Genomic DNA, 21,168 nt, shown 5'->3' on the forward strand with positions numbered 1-21,168 from the left:
TGGCAGTTTCAGGCGAAGGAAGTGGCGGCAGTGGCGTTGTTCTTTTGCTCTTGGACCATGGGCTTTGGGGGCTGGGGGTGGTTGCATTAGATGGAGGTTGGTAGTTTGGGGAGGAAATAGTAGCAGTGTGGTGGCTGCAAAACAAATCAAAGAAGTCATACCAGTAATCACATCACTCCTGTCTTCCGCCTCTCCAGGCATCAATGCAAAGAATCAAGCAGGTGCAGTAGGACATTGATTACTACCTCGCAGTGTCCCTCCAAACCTAGGTGGTGGTGGTGGTAAAGGGGTTTTGTTGCTATCCAAATCTAACGGGCAGTCCTTAAGATAGTGGCCTGATTTGCCACAACGGAAACATAGGCTTGCCTCCTTCCTGCATCGTCCAGTGTGCACTCGGTCGCATGTTCTACAATGATATCGTTGTTGGTTACCCTAAATTGCTCTCTTACCTGAGCTACTACCTTCGTTCCTCATTTTACATGATCCCTGGTCCATGCTAGAATGATACCCAGATGGAGTAGTCCTCTTCCTTTGCTCATGTAGTGCAACGCTTTTTTGAAGGCTTCACTCAAACACTGTAGCTTTATTCACCATCTCTGAAAAATTTTGGATTTGGAAACCCACCACTCGCTCATAAATCTTTTCATTCAGTCCCTGCTCAAACTTACGACACTTCTTCTCCTCATACGAGATTATCCCCGGTGGCCAAACCAGGCAGTATCATATTGTGAAACTTTTCCTTTTTCAATCTTAGAGCCCCAAGTGTGCACACAGGAAAGAACACATAAAAGACCACTTTATTTCCAAAGTAGTTGCACACATATCATATCATGTTGGTACCAAACATATCATGTGAACTAGTATCATCATATCAGAACCATATTCAGAATTAGAATGATAACAGATAAGTATGCCAAAAGTTTTTCATATTCATATCATATTAAACCATGTGCTGAACACATTCATATCATTTTCTCTACTAGGGTTACGTTTGTTTTTCATTTTCATGGGGGCGTGGCCACGTCTCATGGTCTTGCTGTGTAACCCTCTGGTGGCTGCCGGAGGGGTGGGTGCACTAAGGGTTTGGGAGAGGGGGCACGGGATGGATCTGGTGATGTTGGAGTAGGAATAGGAGTGGTAGCTACAGGGGGTGGTGGATGCACTTTTGCTGAAGCACTTCAACGGCCTCTCCTGAATGCTAAATTTCGTCTGCCATTGAGAAAACCATAATTGATTGATGGGGCTTTGGGCTTCATTTTCTCAGACATGGAGATGGCTAGAGCAGCTGAAGAATTGAAGTTTGCTTTGGTGTTAAAGTTTGTGACTAAGAGACCTTCCATTGACATGTTGCGACTGTAGATTATCAAAACTTGGGGCTTTTCAGAAGTACCTATGATTAGCTTTATGGATGGGGACCATGTCCTATTACATTTGGCTAATGAGAAGGATTATCTTCATGCTTGGGTGAGAGAAGGAAGGATGGTTGCAGGCTATCAATTCTGGTTGTTCAATTGGCCAGTGGAATTTGATGTAAATAAGGAACCCTCCATTGCGCCACAATGGCTTTGTTTGCCTAGGTTGCCTCTTCATTTATATTGTCTGGATTGTTTTCAGATACTGGCTTCCCGGTTTGGTAGATTTCTTGGCTCTGATAATGCGACGTTATACTGAACTCGGGCTACTGATGCTAGAATTTGTGTGGAAGTGGACCTCCAAGATGAACCTGTGGAGGGTTTCCCATTGATTGTAGGGCAAAAACAAATTTGGAAGAAAGTTATATATGAGAAAAGGGGATTCTGTTGTGTGAAATGCTTTCAACAAGGACATACAACGGTAGTTTGTTGTTCCGGAGACAAAGCAGGGGTTAACCCAAAAAAGAAAAAAGAAGGAATGAGAGGAATAGGAAAGGATCGTGAGGAGCATGTTTGGAAAGAAGTGGGGCAGAAGATGAACGTGGTGGGTCCATCTGGTGTTACAAAACCAAGTTTTGAGGATGGGAGGATTAAGAATTTGATGTCAAATGAGGGGGAAGTGCATGTGGTGGAGGCAAAAAATGAGGTGGGGTAGCAGAATTTAGAGGAGGAAGAGAAGAAATATGGGGCTGGGAAAATAGAGAAGGAGGTGCGGAATGAGGGAGAGGTGAGCGATGGGGGTGTGAGTTGATAGTGAGCGAGGGGCTAGCATGTGCATAGAGGAGGGCGAGTTAGTGATGCTTGATAGTGAGTTGGTGGGGGACGCTCCTTGTGAGGAGAGGGTGATCGACTCCTAGGCCTCCCACGTTGATACCATTGAGGGGATCATTGCCGAAGAAGAGTTGGTTTGAACTAACGCTCATGAGGTTCAGAGGACAATCTCGTCACAACCTATAGATGCAATGGTAGCCGAAAGTGATGAAGAGGTTTGTGAGGTAGTTTGGCGTGATGCAGATCCGTGAAGCATCTGTGGAAAATCGTGGTTGTCTGGTGCAAAGCATGGGATAGAGGTTTCTAATCAGCTGAATGAGGGTCAACAAAGTCCTAAACAGGGGGTTGTGGCATCGGGTTATTCATCAGAGCAAGAGTATGATGCAGCCTCTTTGTTAAGGGGTAAAGAAAAAGTGTATGAATCGGACATGGAACAATAGTTGAAGTCTAAGAAGTTGATAGTAGAAAAGGCAATGCGGAAGTCCCAGAGGGTGCACACCCGGTCTTAGAGATTAGATTTATGAGTGACACAATTTTTTCTGGAATATAAGAGGGTTGGGCAGGTCATGCAGTAGACTAAAAAAATTAGTGCAAAAGTTCAGAGTTGGTTTATGTGCTATAGCAGAGCCATTCTTAGCAGAGGAGCGCATGTCTTCTTTGGGGAATTGTTTGGGATTTTTCCATTCGGTATCAAATGATGGTTAGGGGGGAAAGTGTGGGTTTTCTGGAAGGATGAGAATGCTTTTGAGGTGGTTTCAATTATGACTCAGATGATATCAGGTTGGTTTCATTCAGATGGCCAAAGAATTATGGTGACGTTTATTTATGTGAAGTGGTCCTATGTGGAGAGAAGAGAGTTGTGGAGCAGTCTGGAACATTGTCAAGGCTTAGATGGTTCATGGGTGGTGCTAGGGGATTTTAATATTATTTGAATGGATGAGGAAAGGATTGGTGGGAGCCAATGGCCTTTAGCATCTATGTAGGATTTTAATGAATGCATACATCAATGTGGGCTATTTGATTTATCGAGTATAGGACCACAACTGTCGTGGTACAATGGCCATGATGGGATATCACATAGCTGAACGAAGCTTGATAGAGTCCTTGTTAATATGGCAGTCTCTGATTGTTTTAACTCGGCCTATTTTCGATATCTGAGTCGGAAATCTTCTGATCATCGGCCAATGGTGGTTTATTTGCATAGACCATTGTCATTATATGGTCCACCCCTGTTTTGTTTCCAGAATATGTGGTGTTTGCATGACAATTTTTTGTCGTGTGTTAGAGAGGCTTGGTGTAGGAATGACTTGGCATTGGGACTTTGGAAGCTTGCCATTAGATTGAAGCGAACAAGGATTGCTCTTCGTGTGTGGAACCTAGATGTTTTTGGGAGAGTGGGTGCTAATCTGCATGCGCTTGAGGAGCGCCTGGAAATTCTAGAAAGCCAATTGCAATCAGGCTACACGGAGGAAATTGAAGACAATTTCTTGGCTACTAAACTGGAAATACAGGTATGGGAGTTGACCGGTGCAAAACTGCAAGTGCACAGTATCGTAGTTTTATAGTAAAGTAATAAGTAGAGTATCGTCCTCAGGGATTGGTACCTTACTCTTGCCAAATACCAAAATTTTACTAATCTCAATTTTATCTAGAGGAATCGCTAAGGTTTTTGTAGTTGCAAATAAACTTAGATCAACTCAAAGAGAAATAAGCAAAGAAAATAAAACTGACTTTCAAAGATCAAATTCAATGGGGAAGAAACCTTCTAGGAAATCGATTTCACCATAATTCTTCACTATGCTTTTCTCATCCAGCTAATTTAACTTAAACCTCTTTTGTCTATTGCACCTAGTGCCGCCCACTAACTGAGAGATTCCCTGTAATAACCAAGTCCTACTACATTGACTTTTATGTCATTTCATTAATTCTTTTAAGTAAAATATTCTGTTATGTATTTTAAAATAAACATTTTAATTATTTCATTTTAAGATGAATATGTTTTTATTTTAAATAACGGAAAGGTATAATTATATGATTTTACAACCTAACCCTTAGTTTCACTCTCTTATTTATTTCAAGTAGAAAGCCCCTTTAATCCTAGCCTTTGATGTGAGAGGTAAGGAAAATATCTCCCCACACTCAATTTCAACCGTTCTTTTTGGCTTGTGAAGAAAAAGTCACTTAAGTCTCTCATCTTCCCTCACTCCTGTAGGTTTCCAAAGCAAGAAGAGAAAACTTAATCTTCTCTCCAAGACGCCCTAGCCAATGCCCCACCTTCCTCTCTTCTTCTCCTCCCTTATCAACTTCAAGAAACTAAGTTCCTCTCATCTCCTTCAAGCTTTGTGACTCCATAGTAAGGGGAGAAGAAAAAACATTTTCCTTTCACCTTCTCCAAGCCACACGGGTTCAACATATTCCTACCCATTTCCGATTTTTGTTCAAAGCTTAAATCCAAAGCTTGTTTTCATCTTCCAAAGGGTGAAATATTGAAGGTAATAAGCTTTTTATTCCCTTCCTAGCATGATTTTCATCACTAGACTCACCTATTGATTTCTCGGTTTTAGGGGTAACATAGTGTTATCACTTTGTTCTTCATCTACACGGCTATACTACCAATTGGTCCTTCACTTTGCATCTTGAAAGGAGTTAAGGGCTTAAGGTAAAAACCCTAACTTGACTCCATTTGATTAGGATATTGTTTTGAGGCTAACCGAATCATGTAGAAATCTTGTGTTCTAGATTTTGTTCTTTATGACTTCATGTTGTAATTTTTCATATATATGCTCTGTTTTGGCTTAACCGTGTATATTTATGGGAGCTATTTTGTGTTATGCTTTATTATATCTCAAAATGAAGCGGGGCCTTTGCAAAATAGCTTCTTTTAAATCTTGGATGACTCTTGAAATGATTTGGGTACGCTAGAAATGCCGTGTATGAGGTATTGTTCTGTTTTGGGTATTCCAAGTAATAAGGTTCCTTCAAAAAGGAAACTTATAGTGGTGTCAATCGATTTATAATCACACTTTTAAAGGTGTTAAATGGTTAAACTATAAACCTTAGTGTTTAAAGCTTTTTAAGTTTACTTAATGGGTTATTCTTGCTATTCTCTATGTTATGCTTAATTAAATAGTGTATGTTGACTAGGCTCTTTATTATACTTATGTCACTAGATTTATAAATTGGGTTGGTATTAAGCGGTGGTGATTAAAGGTGCAAAAGGTACTATAGTATACAAGCTATCCAACAAGCATAAAATTTCATATGTCCCCTATGTTAGATGCCATAGGCAGTCTTTGGTTTTTGCCCTTTCTCAATTTATTTCCACCCAACCTAAAAGCCCATTTGTTTGCAAGTTAGCCTTTTTCTAATAAGGGACACAACTAGCATTTTAAAGGGGCATGTTCCTAAAATGAAAAAATCTAGTTGCAAGCACAACTGCGCACTAATATGTGCACTAATCTAATGTGATTGGTCAAAAAGTAGATTTTATTAAAAATAGTACTAATTTAAATTTTGAAAATGAAGGAATTAGTATTGGTATGCATATTAGTATGAGACTTTTCTTGTACGTAGCAAAACTCTCCTAAAATTATACAGCCTATCCGAGATGTCAAAATTGTCCCAAGCATCTTTGTGAGCAATTTCCAGATTTGAGCTTTTATTTCCATTAATTCCAAAGTAAACTTAAATCAAATAAACTTTATTAAACCTTTAAGTTCTCAACTACCTTTCCATGTAAAATACCCAACTGGCCCTTTCATGGATAGCTAGCATGCTTTAGTATTAATTATATTACTCATGTAAGCTAAGGTGAGAAGTAGTCATTGGGTTAAGGCTAACTATAAAAAGGGATGTTAAGTTATAATGTCATGGTTTTCTTGTTTAGAAGGGAAGGCTAAAGACTATTAAATGAGTATTAACACGCTTATACTATTTATTGGAATAGGACCTATTGTGAAGTTCGAAGTATTGAGGTGCATTGAGGTAAGTAGTTATGACCATGCTTCTTACACCAAGTTCTCTTTATAAAAGAATGTCTCTCTCTCTCTCTCTTTGTCAATATTCTTCTAAAAGAAAATAGTAAATGTATATATTATGTATAAGCCTTTCTTATTAGCCCCTGCTAGGCACCCTATTGATTATAATTGTGTGTAAGTGTATAATGTAATGCATGCAAGTTAAATTCTAGATCATGCGATTTTTATACATGCTTTCTTAAATAATTAACACCTTTCCTTATACGTAGTATGACATGAAATGCCTTTTAAAAGAAACACATATGCATTGGACTAAGAAAGGATAATGAAAACGTTTCTGATTGTAAAGAAAGGAAAGAGATGAAATGAATGTTTTAATGTATAAAAATACATAATGGCCACATGAATGAAAGGGTGCCAAATGAATGGGCAGATTGCAATGTCAGGTAAGTAGTACTGGTAGTGCATCTGGTGCTGTCTCCTGACTAGGGGATTCCCAACCCACAGCTATGGGCGGAATTAGGTCTAAAAGACCGCTAACCCCAACAAACGAGGCATAATAGTGTGTACCAGTCACAGGAAAGTGAAACATGAAAGCATAGTTATTTCTTAAGATGTTTACGCATGAAAGTATTACTTATTTCTTAAATGTTTACGCATAAAAGTATAGTTATTTCTTAAGATGTTTATGCATGAAGGTATAGCTTATTTCTTAAAATGTTTACGCATGAAAGCATAGTTATTTCTTAAAATGTTTATGCATGAAATAATGGCTTATTCTTTAAACTGTTTATGCATGAAAGCATTGTAAAAATTAGTAATGATTTTGTATGCATGTTTCAAAAAGAAAAAGAATAGATGATTATTACGTTAATGACATGGTGTACTGCTTACTGAGTATTCGACTTACTTTGTGTTTATGTTTTAAACGTCCAGGTAATGATGAAAAGGCTGGGGAGCAGGGCATTACAGCAGAGGGAGAGGCAGACACTTAGTGTCTTCCTTGTTAGTTCGACCTTACATGGATGATGGGTTATGCTTATGGATGAATGTTTAAATAGAATGTCTATCAGATGTTGCCCTTTATTAAATTAGAATTTTAGAGTACATGTGTGATATGTTCAGGCTTATCACATATTACTAGAAAAGAAAAGAAATAAGAGAGAGAGAGAGAGAGAGAGAGAGAGAGAGAGAATAGGTTAAGTAATGATTCCACCCTTCCTAGGGCGGGGCTGTTACACATGTTTAAGACTAAGAGGTTTCAGCCATGACCATGGATGAAGGGTTAGCATGTTGTGACTAAAGTCTTGAAGGTATGAAATTAATTTTCTTGCATGCTAGTGTTGATGTGATTCAGCCTTTACATGATGTATGTGTAGTTGTGGATGTTCACTTCTTGTTTAGTTAATCGAATGCCTTAGAATTTATGATTTAGAACATGGTTGCATGCTCTAATATTTTCAATCGTAGCACCAAATGTACATGGATGTGCATGATTATTTACTATGTGGTCATGATTAAGTTTCGACATTTGCATGTGTCCTATGAAAGCATAAAGTTTCATAGTCCATGTCACATGTATTAGATTTTCGGTGAAACTTTTCAAAACGAAAAGGTCTTTTAAAGTTTTATCATGACCTCAAAGGCTAGGACAGGGAAATGCCCTAGTGGAACTCTTCTGTCCACTTAGGAGTGCCTAAAATGGAGTCGTAGCCCCTGCGTCGACAAAGTATAGTCAGCAGACCTTGAATGGTTCCCAAAATAAGAGGATACCGGAGTGATGTTGCACCTAAAGCTAGTAGGTGACCTATGGTAGAGGTGAAAAGTAAACTGCCATAAGAAAAATGATTAAAAGTAAGACGTAGTCACCTTGGTCAAAGTGGGTCAATGATTGATTCGGTAACTAGCGAGAAACACACGATGCATAAGGGAGCCTTGAGGTATCCATTAATATGTTAAAGTAAATGACTAAGGCCTTGAGCTCCAAGTCATATTATGCTATGTTATATAAACAAGAACTCAAGCCCACATGTATGTTTCAATGAACAAGAACAAAATGATGAAAAGATGTTTTATGAAAAGAAAATGGTTATAAAGTTCTGATGCACGTGGTATCTTCAAAAGTCAAATGCATAAATTTCATGTCCATGCATTCATTTTGAGTTTGCTTACATATGCTTACGATACCTATTACATGTTATTTATTTACTTACTAAAATTTCTTGAAATCTCACTATGGTAGTTTCCACTACCATTCTCCCGACCCAGAATGGTAGAAGTTGTGACAAGAACCCTATAGGATAATCATGGGGAAAGGCAAGAGATCAGCTCTCCAGATGCCTAAGGAGACTCCAAAGAGACGCAAGGTCTCTCTGGAGCTATTTATTTATGAGAGTTTGGAAGCCATTGACCAATTCATCACTGAGGTGTTGTAGCTTTTTGAGCAATTATGGTGGTTTTTGAATCAAGACAAGGCCAAGTAGGATCGGCCACACTAAAGGACTTATGTTATGGGACCCTTTTGAGGATGGATAACTTGTTTTGATGAAACTTAATGTGATTGTCCCATGTTTTGTGAGTTTCTTTTAAAAAAAGTAAGTCTTTTGATGACTATTATGAAAAGAAAATTTTTATTTTGAAATTTATGTGCTTTGGTACCATAATATCTGTCTGTTTTAAATTGACCTAAATAGAATTTTCACTGCGATATATTTCATACTCTTAGATTAATAAGTGCATTACATCTTAACTGTCATGTACGATGGGTTATGTAGCCTTGTGTTAGATGTCCCAACTCTTTGGTCATTCAATCCCAAGCAAGGACTAGGGGCATCACACTCACCATTGTAGTCCCACTAAATGCTTTCGCTCTTCAAAACTATAGACTTCAATAAATTTTAGGGGTGGCAAATCGTGTTAATGAGCCGTGTTCACATCGTATCAAGTCATGTACTTATATGATATAGGTCAACCCGAATATGACCCATTAAGCTTAACGGGTTAGATTTCCAAATCTTAACAAGGCCAATTAAAATAATGGGTCAACACGAAAGGACCTGTTTTGACCAATTATGAATTAATTAAAAATATATCGACATGACACGACCCATTTTAATTCGTTTATGTAAATTGGTTGAATTAACCCAAATAATCTATTTGACCTGATTAATATAATTTTACGTAAAAGTTAAAATTATAATATCTCCCAAAAGTATAAACTAACAACATAAGTTCAAAATTACAATCCAAATAATAAAAATACCAAAATTACAATCTAGAGGAAGTGTGAGAGGCAGTCGATCGTGACTCGCGAGAACCAACTCAACTAAAAATTGAGAGAGTGAGGGCCTGAGAGAGAGTTAGGAAATATGTAATAGGGTTACTATATTTTTATTTTTAGGTTAAAAATGATATAATTGTAATTTTGAGTAAAACATTTAACAGGCCTAAAAGGGTCACTAACGAGTTAAGCGGGTTGATCCGTACTTAGTGACCTATTAATGAATCGTGTCTTAAAAGATCAATCCACTCTGACCTTAACCCATTAACATAAAACTTAAATCTACTAACCTCACATCGTATTCATGTTGGGTTAATAGGTTTTGTCACATGTTGACACCCTTCGACTTCATTGCAGACATAAGTGATAAGGGTGTGTATGAGTAGGACAACGCAACATAGCCCGTAGAGTGAGAAGGGGGTATGCTCCCATTTTGACCAATAGTTGTTTGTTTTCTTGTTTCCAGCCATTAGTTTATTTCCTCTTATTATGTATTGATTTCAACCCTACGGGGATGCAGTTCTTTGTAAATTGATTCAAAACTCTTGGTTTTCAATGATTTTAACAATTATGGAGTTGTGATACTGTGACTTATGGATGGCACTTGATGTTGAATATGGAGTTTCTAGATTTCCCATTGTCTGTCTTTTCTTTTTCCTCTAATCGCTTTATTCCACTCGTGCTTGATCGGTTAATTCTTTTCCATGCACCTCACTACACTTGTACGTCTCATCTCTTTCCTTTTTCCACGATACCACTTGTTGATGTCAAGTTTCGAGACCCGAGTAGTTCCACGGTGCCCTAAGCTTTCAGCACCTGCAAGTGTAGAGAGAAGAGTGGGCTCAAAAGGGGATCATGAATCCTCCGATGCTAAAATCAGTTAGGTGCTCTTTGGAAAAGACAAGTATGTATAAGTGAATTAGAAAATAGACCTTTTTCAAGGGAGATCATGGGGTGTCAGATCGTACCCATGTTACCATGGCAAAGTGTCAGGTCGAGATCGTGCCATCCCCTGAGTGCGTCATCGTGTGTCCGTGCCCCCAGACATGCATTAAATGTGGCGTGGGGCCCCCGTAACCGAGCACACCTAGCCACTTGGGCCCTACGCCAGTCACCTATCAATGCACTACTTTGGTAGGCTTCGGTTCTCTACTGAACCCTTAAGGATCCTGCTACTCGCTAGGGCCTTTTCAACCAACCTAGGCTTTAGCTTGAGTGCCCTTAAGAAGGGCGGGTGCGTTTCAAGGGTTGGCAAAAGTCCCTCCCACCTCGAGCCACCTTACCTTTTGTCTGGTGTTATAGGATGCCCTAGTGTGGGCCACTAGGCTCAAGCCCTTTTCCCCTTACATTACCCCTTGAATTTTCACCATAGCGTGTGATGGGAATTCAAAACTTCTCATTTCCTGTTCAAATGCTTAGACATGTGTTTCTCATGAACTGCTACTTTGGATTGAGGGGAAGGAGGCGGGTCCTTCTAACTCCCTACTCCTTGGCAATTGGGTCACCACACGGCTTCCTCCTATCTCCCTTACTACTGATTGCTCCATGATCTCATGTGTCTCCCTCTCCTGCCTCTTCCCCTTTCGAGCTAGCCCATCGACTGGGCTTACTGTGCCACTTGCTATTGGGGTCCTCGGTCAAGCCCTCACACACTAAGGGGTCTATCCTCTCCTTATTGCTCCTCGATTGACCAAATGGACTCCTTTACTTGGTCTTGATCACATGTAGCCCAATATGGCAGCTTGGGTGATTGGAGGGTAGTGTTTAGTGGTGGGAATAATGGTGGTGTATGGGCTATGGTGATCTCGAGTATGGTGGTAATGGGGCATGACAAGGTCTCTCTTGGGTGCTAGGTGCCACTTGAGTTGTTTAGGGTTGGAAGATGGGTGAATGAGGCTAGGGTTGGATGTATGTTTTGGCTAAGGGTAGTGATGGAATTCGGCTAGGGCTTAGGTGGATGGTGATCTCCTAAATTATTGGGATTGGAATTTGAATTTTGATTAGGAATAGGTTGCCCGAATATAGGGATAATGGATAAGGATTAGATTTGATTTGGTTAGGGATGAGATTTGATTGAGTCAATTAAGGGATAATGACCAATCAAATAATATATGGAAGGATATGGTAGGGTTAACATGTGAAGTAGGGTTCGATCAAGCCAAATAGGCTATGGCCGAATGGCTCTATATGGAAAGTAGGGTTTTGAGTGATGGGTCAGCTATGGAAAGTGGTGTGGGCGTGTAAGGTAAGTTGTGGGGCTAGGGTTGGCCAATTAGGGTGTTTGGTAAATGGGAATTTTCAACAAACTTCAAGGAAAAGTTATGAACTTGCAAGAAAATACATGAACACAAGAATAACTTGAAGAACTTAAGCACAAGGCCAAAAATCCCGATGAAGGTTTCGGCTCCACACAATGCCACTCCAATCAACAACACTCCACAACAATAACAAAGATAAACTCCAAAGAATAAAAGATATCCAATCAACTTTGATTCATGAATTGCACAAAGATTGAAAGGAAACCACAAATGATAAATAAAGATAAATAGAATCACACATATTCATGAATTACAAGGTGTGATCCTTCTCCTTGGGGATTCATGAATTGCACCCCAAGAAGCCTAAGTGCTAAGCACTAAATTGATAATCCTAGGCACAATGGCTAGCCACAAGGCAAATGTCAAATGTTCAAAAGATGCCAAATGAAATGTCTAAGGATCCTATTTATAGAGCTTACAAATTGGAAACTCCCAAAGGGTCCCTAACAAATTATTAAATTAAATAAATAAAGCAAATAAATAAAATAAACATAATGGATAAAAAGACCTTATGATGGTCGTGGCATGCAAGGCCCATGGTGGGCAAGGATGGTCCATGGGCCACAGCTAGGCTAGTCCTAGTCCGGTCTGATGGTTGGCTGCATGAGTTGGTCTGGTGGTGGGCACGATATGAGGCTGTGCTTGGCTTGTTGATGGTGGGCAGGGCATGGTGCCATGCCTAGGCCTGATGGTAGGCATAGGGTTTGATATGCTTAATTTCTATATAGGTTTTGTCATACTTTTATTCTTAATTTTATACTAGATTGTGTTTAATTTTCTTATTTATTAGAGTTTTTATTTATTTTTTTTATTTTTGTTTAGGAATAAATAAATTGAATAAGTCATGGAAATTGAATGAGTCATCAAGAGAATAGGAAACGTTCATTTCTCGAAATTCTAAAAATACTCTTCGGTATTTAGGGGATAAAATTTTCTAGACAACTTCAATAAGGGTAATTTTGGTGTCTATAGAAAGCCAAGAGAAAACTCTACAACTTTCATGTTTAAGCCAAAGCCAAAATGGAACATCTTCAGGGAGGAACAGTGCTTCAAGTAGGAGGTCAAAAATTTGTAGAATTAGAATTCATCAACGATAGAGATTCTCGATCTACATAAATTTTCCTTCTTAAATCTTTAATCTTCTCTTTGTATAATTCTCATTCTGAATTACAAAATTATTATGGTTTATTATGATTAGATTATGAACTAATTTCTATTGCTAAGGCTACAATGTAGCATCTCCATGACAATCCCAAATCTTATTTTGTTGTGATCATAATTTTATCATTCCTTTTAAGTATACATCATTGAGTTTAATGCCTTAAATTATTTGGCCGATAGTTGAATGCTTTGTTGTGCATGTTAATTAGAAATGATGCATGTAGTTTAGCTTCGTATGATGTATGCCATGAATTGAATGAAAGACAGGAATGTGCAAACGTGATTTGTGCGACTTTTATGTGAAATATTATTAATCTTAATGTGCTCAAATGTTTTTAAATTTGCATAAATATATAGCAAGTTATCGTATGTTGAGTAATTCTAATTCTACTCAAGAGAGGGTCTCAGATAAGTTAGAATATTTTGTCGTCAAATCAGAAGATATTTGATTAATGGTATGGTTCGGAATTGGGATTGGATTGGTTAGGTGAGCCAGATGCCTTAGTGTTTTTTTCTTGGGTAAAATCTTCTTCTTTTCAAGTGTTTGGTCAATTCTTCAGTTGTTGATTTAATTTAATTCGTTACTGATCGATTTTCTAATTCAAAATTCACTACTTTTCTTGATTTTCAAATAACTTAGAATTAGAACAATTTCAATAGTTAATAGGTAAATAGTCCTCGTGGGTTCGATATCTTTCTCATCATTATATTACTAGGTATAATTTCATGCACTTGCAAAATTTCACAACAGGATGATGTCGTGCTGCTGCTGTGTGGCCTAGTCAGGTGGCTTAGGCTCTAGTCCTGTATGGTCCCAGCTGGTGGCCTGGGTGATGGGCATGCATGGCCCAAGCTGATGGTCTGAGCATTAGGGCTGCAAGGCACAAGCAAGTGGCTTGGGCACTGGTCCTGTATGGTCCCGGCTGGTAGCCTGGGTGATGGGCATGCATGGCCCAAGTTGATGATCAAGGCACTGGGGCTGCAAGGAATGAGCTAGAGCCGTGCACTAGATGGCATGCCACTGGCCTTGCCTACAAGGCATGGGCTGGAGTTGTGCACTGGATGGTGTTCCTATAGAGGCATACCATTAACCTCTCTGAGTGGTGCTAGGGCGCGCTGGGCAAGGTGCGCATGTGTGCACGCACAAGGGAATACGCAGGCCTGCATGCAAGGCATGTGCCCTCCAGCCTGCGCGCATAGACTACGCACGGCTAGTAGCCTCCATGGGCGGCTGCTGCGTGTCCGAGCATTGTCCAAGGCATGCATGTAGGCTAGCCATGTGACTATGTTGGCCCTCCAACAGCTGTGTCTAGGTGTGGTCCCGAGCAATCCTTCTAGGGGTTATGACACCCATTAAGGGACATGCATCTCCTTGGTTCTTCCGTCTCCTCTGCCTACTGACAGATGGGTACAACCCGACCGTTCCTCTGCCTATATCCCTAAATGCACATTGGCCCATGTGTACCATGCACCTGACAGAGCTGCCGCCACTCGCGTTGGTTGGGATCCGTGAGCCATTTTGTATACGTCACCATCATCAGCATCGCTCCATTTCCCGTGCCCTTCTCATAGGTCCTCGGCTATATAGGCCTTCCTCTCATTTCTCCTTCCCCATTTTTGTAACTCCCTTTCTGCATTCCCTCCCCTATGCTTCCTCCTTCCTGCCATTTTTTCCTCAACTGTAATGCTTCATTCCTCCCCCTGCTCCCTTTCATTGCCTCCTTTCTCTGTTTCCTAGGTTGTGCCCTTCACCCCTTCCTTTCTGACACCTTCCCCTACTCCAATGGCCCCAAAAGCTTTCACTAAAACCCTTGCCTCTTATTTAGATGGCAAGCACTGGATCTCGTGGGTCACTAGCGAGGACCTTCAAGCCTTCTAAACCAGGTATAGTATTCCCCTAGGCTGTTCTGGAGGTTTCTTACTAGCGGCAAGCACTTGGTGACCCCTGACGGAACTGGGTCTTGCTACCCTCTAATGTTTGCTAACGGTGTTCACCTCCCATTTTGCTGCCCTATCTGCGAGGTTCCAGCTCAACTCAACCCCAACATCTGGCGACTTCTAGTGTCCATCTGCATCATTTCCCAAATGGCCTTCACTACAGTGGTTGAGGAATACCCTGACTTGACAATTCAAGAGTTTTTGTCAGTATATTGCCTCAATCATTGCCTGGGGAGCCTTTGTGGCTTCCAAGCCCAGGTCGCTAGCCAAAGGATTGCCACTCTTAAGTCGCATCATTCAATCGTCAAGGACTATACCTAGAAGTTCTTCTTCATATCGAGCTTAAGTTGGGAGTTCCCCGAGGAGGAGTTGGCTCAACAGGAGTTTCCCATCTAGGTCTTCTCAAATTGGGCACTGTCTCCTAAGGGGTGGAAGCAGACAGTGGATCCTTCTAGGGTGAAGGCAAGCAGGCAAAGGTGCATCACGACCCTCCCCGAGTGACCCCCATTAGTGCGGGCTCTTAGGACCAAGCCTTCCATGGGCACAAGCCACCAGAGCCTGTGCACACCAAAACTCCCACTCTCCCCACATGGGGAAGTACGACGTCATACATGAGCAAGTCTGGTTTAACTGCAAGGCCTTCCTCTTCAATGCACCCCCCAACATCCTCCGTGGAGCAGCTAGTCACCAAGCTTCCTCCTCGATAGGCCCCCACACTTTCTCCATCAAGCTGCCAATCAACGAGTCTTCCTCTTTGACAGGCCCCCATACTACTGTTGTCGAGTTGGCAGTCACCCTAGTGGAAGAAGAGGACAATACTGTCATTGAGGCTGCATCCTTTAGCTCCTTTGCATAACCTCCTCCTCCTTGCGGGGCTGGCAGGATGGAGACTTTCATGTCCATCAAGGACACTTAGAGGGTGGAAGTCGCTCGCAAAGGCATGGAGATGGATCGAGAGATGCAAGTATCTCCTAAGGCATCCTTGACTCCTACCGAATAAGAGGTAGAAGAAGAAAAAGAAGAAGAAGAAGAAGAGAAAGAGGAACAGGAACAGGAACAGGAATAGGGAGAAGGAGAAGAAGAAGAAGAAGGGGAAGACGAAGAAGAGATAGGTTCTTGGGGGTGTGAGGAATGCGAGGCCACCTTTGTTGATTCCTCCATTGCTCCCAGGGCAGATCACCAAGTGGAAGGGCAGGGAAGACTTCTCACACCTCTCGCTCTACCGACATGGGCTCGGACAGTGAAGATTCCCAAGGCACCCATCGGGTCGTGGTACTTAGTGACGACGACGATTCCCAGATGTCGAAGTCGGATGCTTGTCGTGTTCCCCATAGGGGATTGTTACCACAAAGTCCATCGCAGAGCCACCCAAGCCCTTTTGGAGGGGTATCTAATGAGGAAGAAGTTAGGGTGCCGAGACCTTTCCTGTCATTGGGCCCTGCTGGCCTTTCCTTATCAGCCAAGGTCAAGGGAGGCCAAGGCTCCAACTCAAACCTTAATAAGGCTCGCATTGTGGCTACAGAATAAACAATCTAGAGGCTGCGAGTCCTTTTTCTCTCGCTAGTCTTTGAATTCCATTGATTTTGGCAAGCTGCGGATCAATTGGTAGTGATGGTAGGTGAAGAGCTTGGGGAGCCATTTGAGGCTAACTGATCACCTGCAATATTGGTCTACTACGGGCATTAGAAGTTGAGGTAGGCGGTCTGGTGAATTGAGGAGCTCGATTCTGAACGCCAAGGGTTTATCGAGGAAGTGGAGGACATGTAGAGGCGCATCCAAAGCGAGGAACGAGCGCAAGAAAGAAGAGCTGAGGAGGCAACTCCTCTCGACTCAGGATGATGCTTACAAGTTGGCTTCTTATAGCAAGTAGCTCGAGCCAACACGGGCAGCTACCGAGTTGAGCTTGGTCAGTCAAGAAGCCGAGATGGCCCGGACCCAAGTGACGTTGAAGAAGCCAAGATGAGACCACATCAAGGCTTGTGGATAGTGCTCGAGGCTGTTGTCCATGAGTTTCAAAACCATCATAGAAGCGCAGCACCTACATGTGGGGGGGGGGGGGAGGGTTGGTGCTGCGGGCCCAGGAGCAAGTCAGTCGCCTAAAACTGGAGGTGTCCAAGAAGAATGAAAGTCTCTAGGCCCAGAACCTCACGATCACGGGACTGAGATTGAACCTTGATAGTGTCAATCAGAATACTGCTGGGATCAGGGCCAAGATAATGAATGCCAACTCCATTCGGAACACAACTTGGTCATGCGACTATCGAGAGGGCCTCAAAAGGCTACAAGAACACTTGTTGATGCACCCTGAGTTGGATCTGTGCACCCTAGACTTGTGTTCTCTTAAGCTAGATCCCTAGGCTTGGGTTTATTGTAAGAAGTTTAGGCAACCGGGGTACCCCCTTCCCAGTGGGCAGTTCTACCCTGCCTCCCTAATGATGGGCTCGAGGCCTTCCTACCCCTTCTCTTCCCTTTTGTGTTATTCCCTCCACCTATGCATTTTACTTCTCATTCTCTTTATTTCTTGTACTTTGGAAGCGGGATGGATCCCCTCGTCTATCCCGGATGAGTAGTAGGGAGGTTAGTAGGTCTCACACAAGTCTAGGGACTCATCACGGCCTTACCCCACACCGAGTCTAAGAACTTGTCTTTGTTGAACAGGGGGTCAGCAAGTCCAAGAGACTTGGCCTTACCCTATAGTAAGTCAAGGGACTCGAGTTTTATACGAGTCTCGGGACTCGAATTCGATGCTAGTCTAAGGAGTCAGCTTTTTTAGACAGGTGGTTGGCAAGTCCCAGAGACTTGGCCTGACCCCCAAAATGAGTCAAGGGACTCAACCTCGATTTGAATTTAGGGACTAGGCTTTGTTGGACAAGAGGTCGGCAAGTCCCAGAGACTTAGCCTTACCCCCACAATGAGTCAAGGGACTCGAATTTGATGTAAGTCTAGGAACTCAGTTTTGTTGGACGGGAGCTCAATAAGGCCTTACCCGGCAATGAGTCAAGGGATTCAACTTCAATGCTAGTTTAGGGACCTAGCTTTGTTAGGCTGGGGCTTGACAAGGCCTTACCCTTAGCGAGTCTAAGGACTCGGCTTTGTTGGATGGAGCGTCGGCAAGGTCTTACCCTGCAACAAGTCAAGGGACGCGACTTCAATGCGAGTATAGGAACTCGACTTTGTTGGATAGGGGGTCGGTAGAGCCTTACCCCTCAGCGAGTCAAGGGACTCGACTTTGATACGAGTCTAAGGACTTGGCTTTGTTGGATGAAGGATCGACAAGGCCTTACCCCATAGTAAGTCAAAGGACTCGACTTCGATGAGAGTCTATGGACTCGACTTTGTTGGATAAGGGGTCGGCAAGGTCTTACCCCACAGCTAGTGAAGGGGCTCAACTTCGATGCGAGTTTAGGAACTCGGCTTTGTTTCTAAGTTTGGGTGATAAAGGGTTTAAAGAAACGGTTCACACATTTTCATTCCTAAATTTGGATTTTCATACATGTGATTTCTCTCTGTCCTTACACAAAATATGTCTTTAAATGTTTGGCATTCCATGGGTGGGAGCTCAAGTCCTTCGCTGCTCTTAAGAGGATAGGAATGGGGCCAGTTACTAGCAGTTACCACATATGGGTCTTCCCATCATGGTTTGAGCTTTCCTTTTTCTAGGGTAGTGACCCTTGTTTGTTTCAGTACCAGGTCGCCTACTCTAAAGGACCATGGCCTGACTTGTTTGTTGAAATACTGTTCCACCTTTCTCTTACTGCTTACCATTCGTATGGCCTCCTTTTCCCTCCTTTCTTCCAGGAAATCCAGTTCCTCTACTAGTCTTTCATTGTTGGAGCTCGGATCAAAGTGTTGCACCCAAAACGTAGGCATCCTGACTTATATTGGGATTACTGCTTCGCTCCTTTAAGTGAGGGTAAATTTCGTCTCTCCGAGAAGTAGTCAATTGCTACTTTGTGAAGTAGTCAATTGCTACCATCACGAACTTGGTTCCTCCTCTGGTCGTTGGGAATGGGCTAATTAGGTTTAGACCCCATTGGGCAGAGGGCCAAAGGGTAGCGGTTGACATTAATTCCTCCAGGGGGCTATGCGGTGTTGGCCCGTGTTCTTGTCCTCATGTTTCGTGGCCCGGGTTCCTTCGTGGGCTCAACTCCCTCTCCCTTTCTACTGCCGAACTGGAATGTGTCCGAGGCTCGCCTCGCAGTCGCGCTAAGGTTTCGCCCTTCCTCTTTGCCTTGGATGTCCCTTTCTTTCCTCCCTTGCATCCGCGACTCCCCTTCTATCCAATCGTCCTAAGGTTAGCCTACTCCATCTCGGATCGCCGTGGGGTAGTCAGGGCTTTGAGGGTATCCTCTGTGTTAATGAACCTGTCCACCCAGCCCATGAATTCCCTCAACATGGCCGGAGTCCGTCGGGCTATCTCCATCATAAATGGGTTCATGGGCCAAATGACTCCTAGGAGGGCTGCCCAGAGTGATCTTTTCATCTTGATCGTCGGTGGACATTCGCTCTCGATTGAAGCGGACGAGACACGATTTCAAACTTTCATTGTCATTTTGTTTCACCGATAGGAGGTACGCGACTAACTATCTCCTTTTCCAACTCGCCATGAACTGCATCATGAAAATTTTGGCTAGCTCGTCAAAGTTTCCTACGGTCCAAGGTGGTAAGGACCCGAGTCAGGTCCGAGTGGCTCCCTCCAGGGTTAAAGGGAAGGCTCAGCAGACAACCTCCCCGAGGAAGCAGTGTAAGGTCATGTGGGCCTTAAATGTGTCCAGGTGCTCTAGGGGGTCATTGGTCCCATCATACAGCTCCATCTGAGGGACTTTAAACTTCAGTGGGACAGATACCACCATGACTCTTGTATTGTATGGCAAGTTAGTATTGATGAGTAGTTGGTCCACTATGGACGGCGTGCCAACTTTCCTAGCTATCTTTGCTTACTTATCCCCCAGCTCTTGAAGCTCGAGGGATATCTTGCACCTCTCCTCATCCGCCACGGTGCCGATCAGGTCACGCTATGAGTCGACGTGCTCATTGTCGCTAGGTTCTCCCCCCTACTAGCTCTTCATTGGTCCTTCATAGCGTCGTGTTCTCCTGACAGAGCATGCTTGTCTCCTCTATGATATCCTTGCCTTCATCACCGCGTAGCCTGAGATCGTGTTGTTGCTGGCATGCGAAGTACATGCTTCTTTAGAAAAGAAAATCCCATAGATGGCACCACTATTGATGTCATGTTTCGCGACCCAAGCAATTCCACGATGGCCCAAGCTTTCGGCACCTGCAAATGGGCTCGAGAGGAGTCTATGAATCCTCCAATGTTGAAATCAGTTAGGTGGTCTTCGGACAAGACAAGAATGTAGAAGTGAAACCCAACCTGACTCAGCTGTCGAGGGAGATCGTGAGGTGTGAGGTCATAATCTGGGTCAAAACTGCCGCACCCCTACTACTGCGGTGAAGTGTCAAGCCGAGATTATGTCATCTCACAAGTTTGTTGTCACGTGTCAGTGCCCCTCCTGACATGCATTAAATGTGGCGTGTCTTTAGCCTGGGGCGCCCGCAACTAAGCACGCCTGGCTGGCTGGGCCCTGTAGTAGTCAGCTATCAGAGCACTCCTTTGGCAAGCTTTGGTTCCCTACTGAACTTTTGAGAAGCCCATTGCTCGCAAGGGGCTTTTCGACCAACCCGAGATAGGGCCCAGGGGCCCTTCAGAAGGGCGGGCGTGTTACAAGGGAGTGGCACAAGTCCCTCCCACCTCGAGCCACCTTACCTTTTCATCTAGTGGGCCTTGGCCTTAGGCCGCCTTGCCCCCTTTGTCGAGTGGGCCACGGGTGCCACGACATGCTTGGATATGGGGTTATTGGATGCCCTAGTCCGGGCCACTAAGCTCAGACCAGTTTCCCCTTACACCACTAGTAAGTACGTTGAGCATCCATGGGATAAATAAATCACTATAATACACATGGCACCACCCTTTTTTCCTTATCAATTAAAAATTTATTGTCTACCATGAAACATTATTCTTCGTCCTTGTATTTTTTATTTCTATTGACATAATTTGCTGACATAATATCTTTTACCACTTAACAAACGGAACTGAAAATTATAAAATTTAAAATAATTGAGTATCAACGGCAACATCTACGTTATTGATGCACTATTAGAATTAATATGTTACTAAATTAATATAATATTCTTACAATCGTGATTGATGCTAACATTACGCAAATGTTACTAGTGGGTGATTTGGTATTTCTACCCTTTAATGTTATTAACCCTCAAAGTAAAAATTGACCGAAGAAGAAAGTAGAAAG

At 42.6% G+C, this 21,168-nt stretch overlaps 1 long non-coding RNA gene across 1 annotated transcript; it reads left to right on the plus strand.

The window, feature by feature from the left end:
- The first annotated feature begins 4,374 nt into the window (after nucleotides 1-4,374).
- On the plus strand, nucleotides 4,375-7,500 carry LOC122307881. Its single transcript, XR_006241847.1, has 4 exons — nucleotides 4,375-4,675; nucleotides 4,748-4,842; nucleotides 6,130-6,167; nucleotides 7,097-7,500. It is a non-coding gene; the product is annotated as an uncharacterized LOC122307881 (long non-coding RNA).
- Nucleotides 7,501-21,168: the final 13,668 nt, after the last annotated feature.

This window comes from Carya illinoinensis, chromosome 4 (assembly GCF_018687715.1).
Source record: "Carya illinoinensis cultivar Pawnee chromosome 4, C.illinoinensisPawnee_v1, whole genome shotgun sequence".
Taxonomy (NCBI): Eukaryota; Viridiplantae; Streptophyta; class Magnoliopsida; order Fagales; family Juglandaceae; genus Carya; species Carya illinoinensis.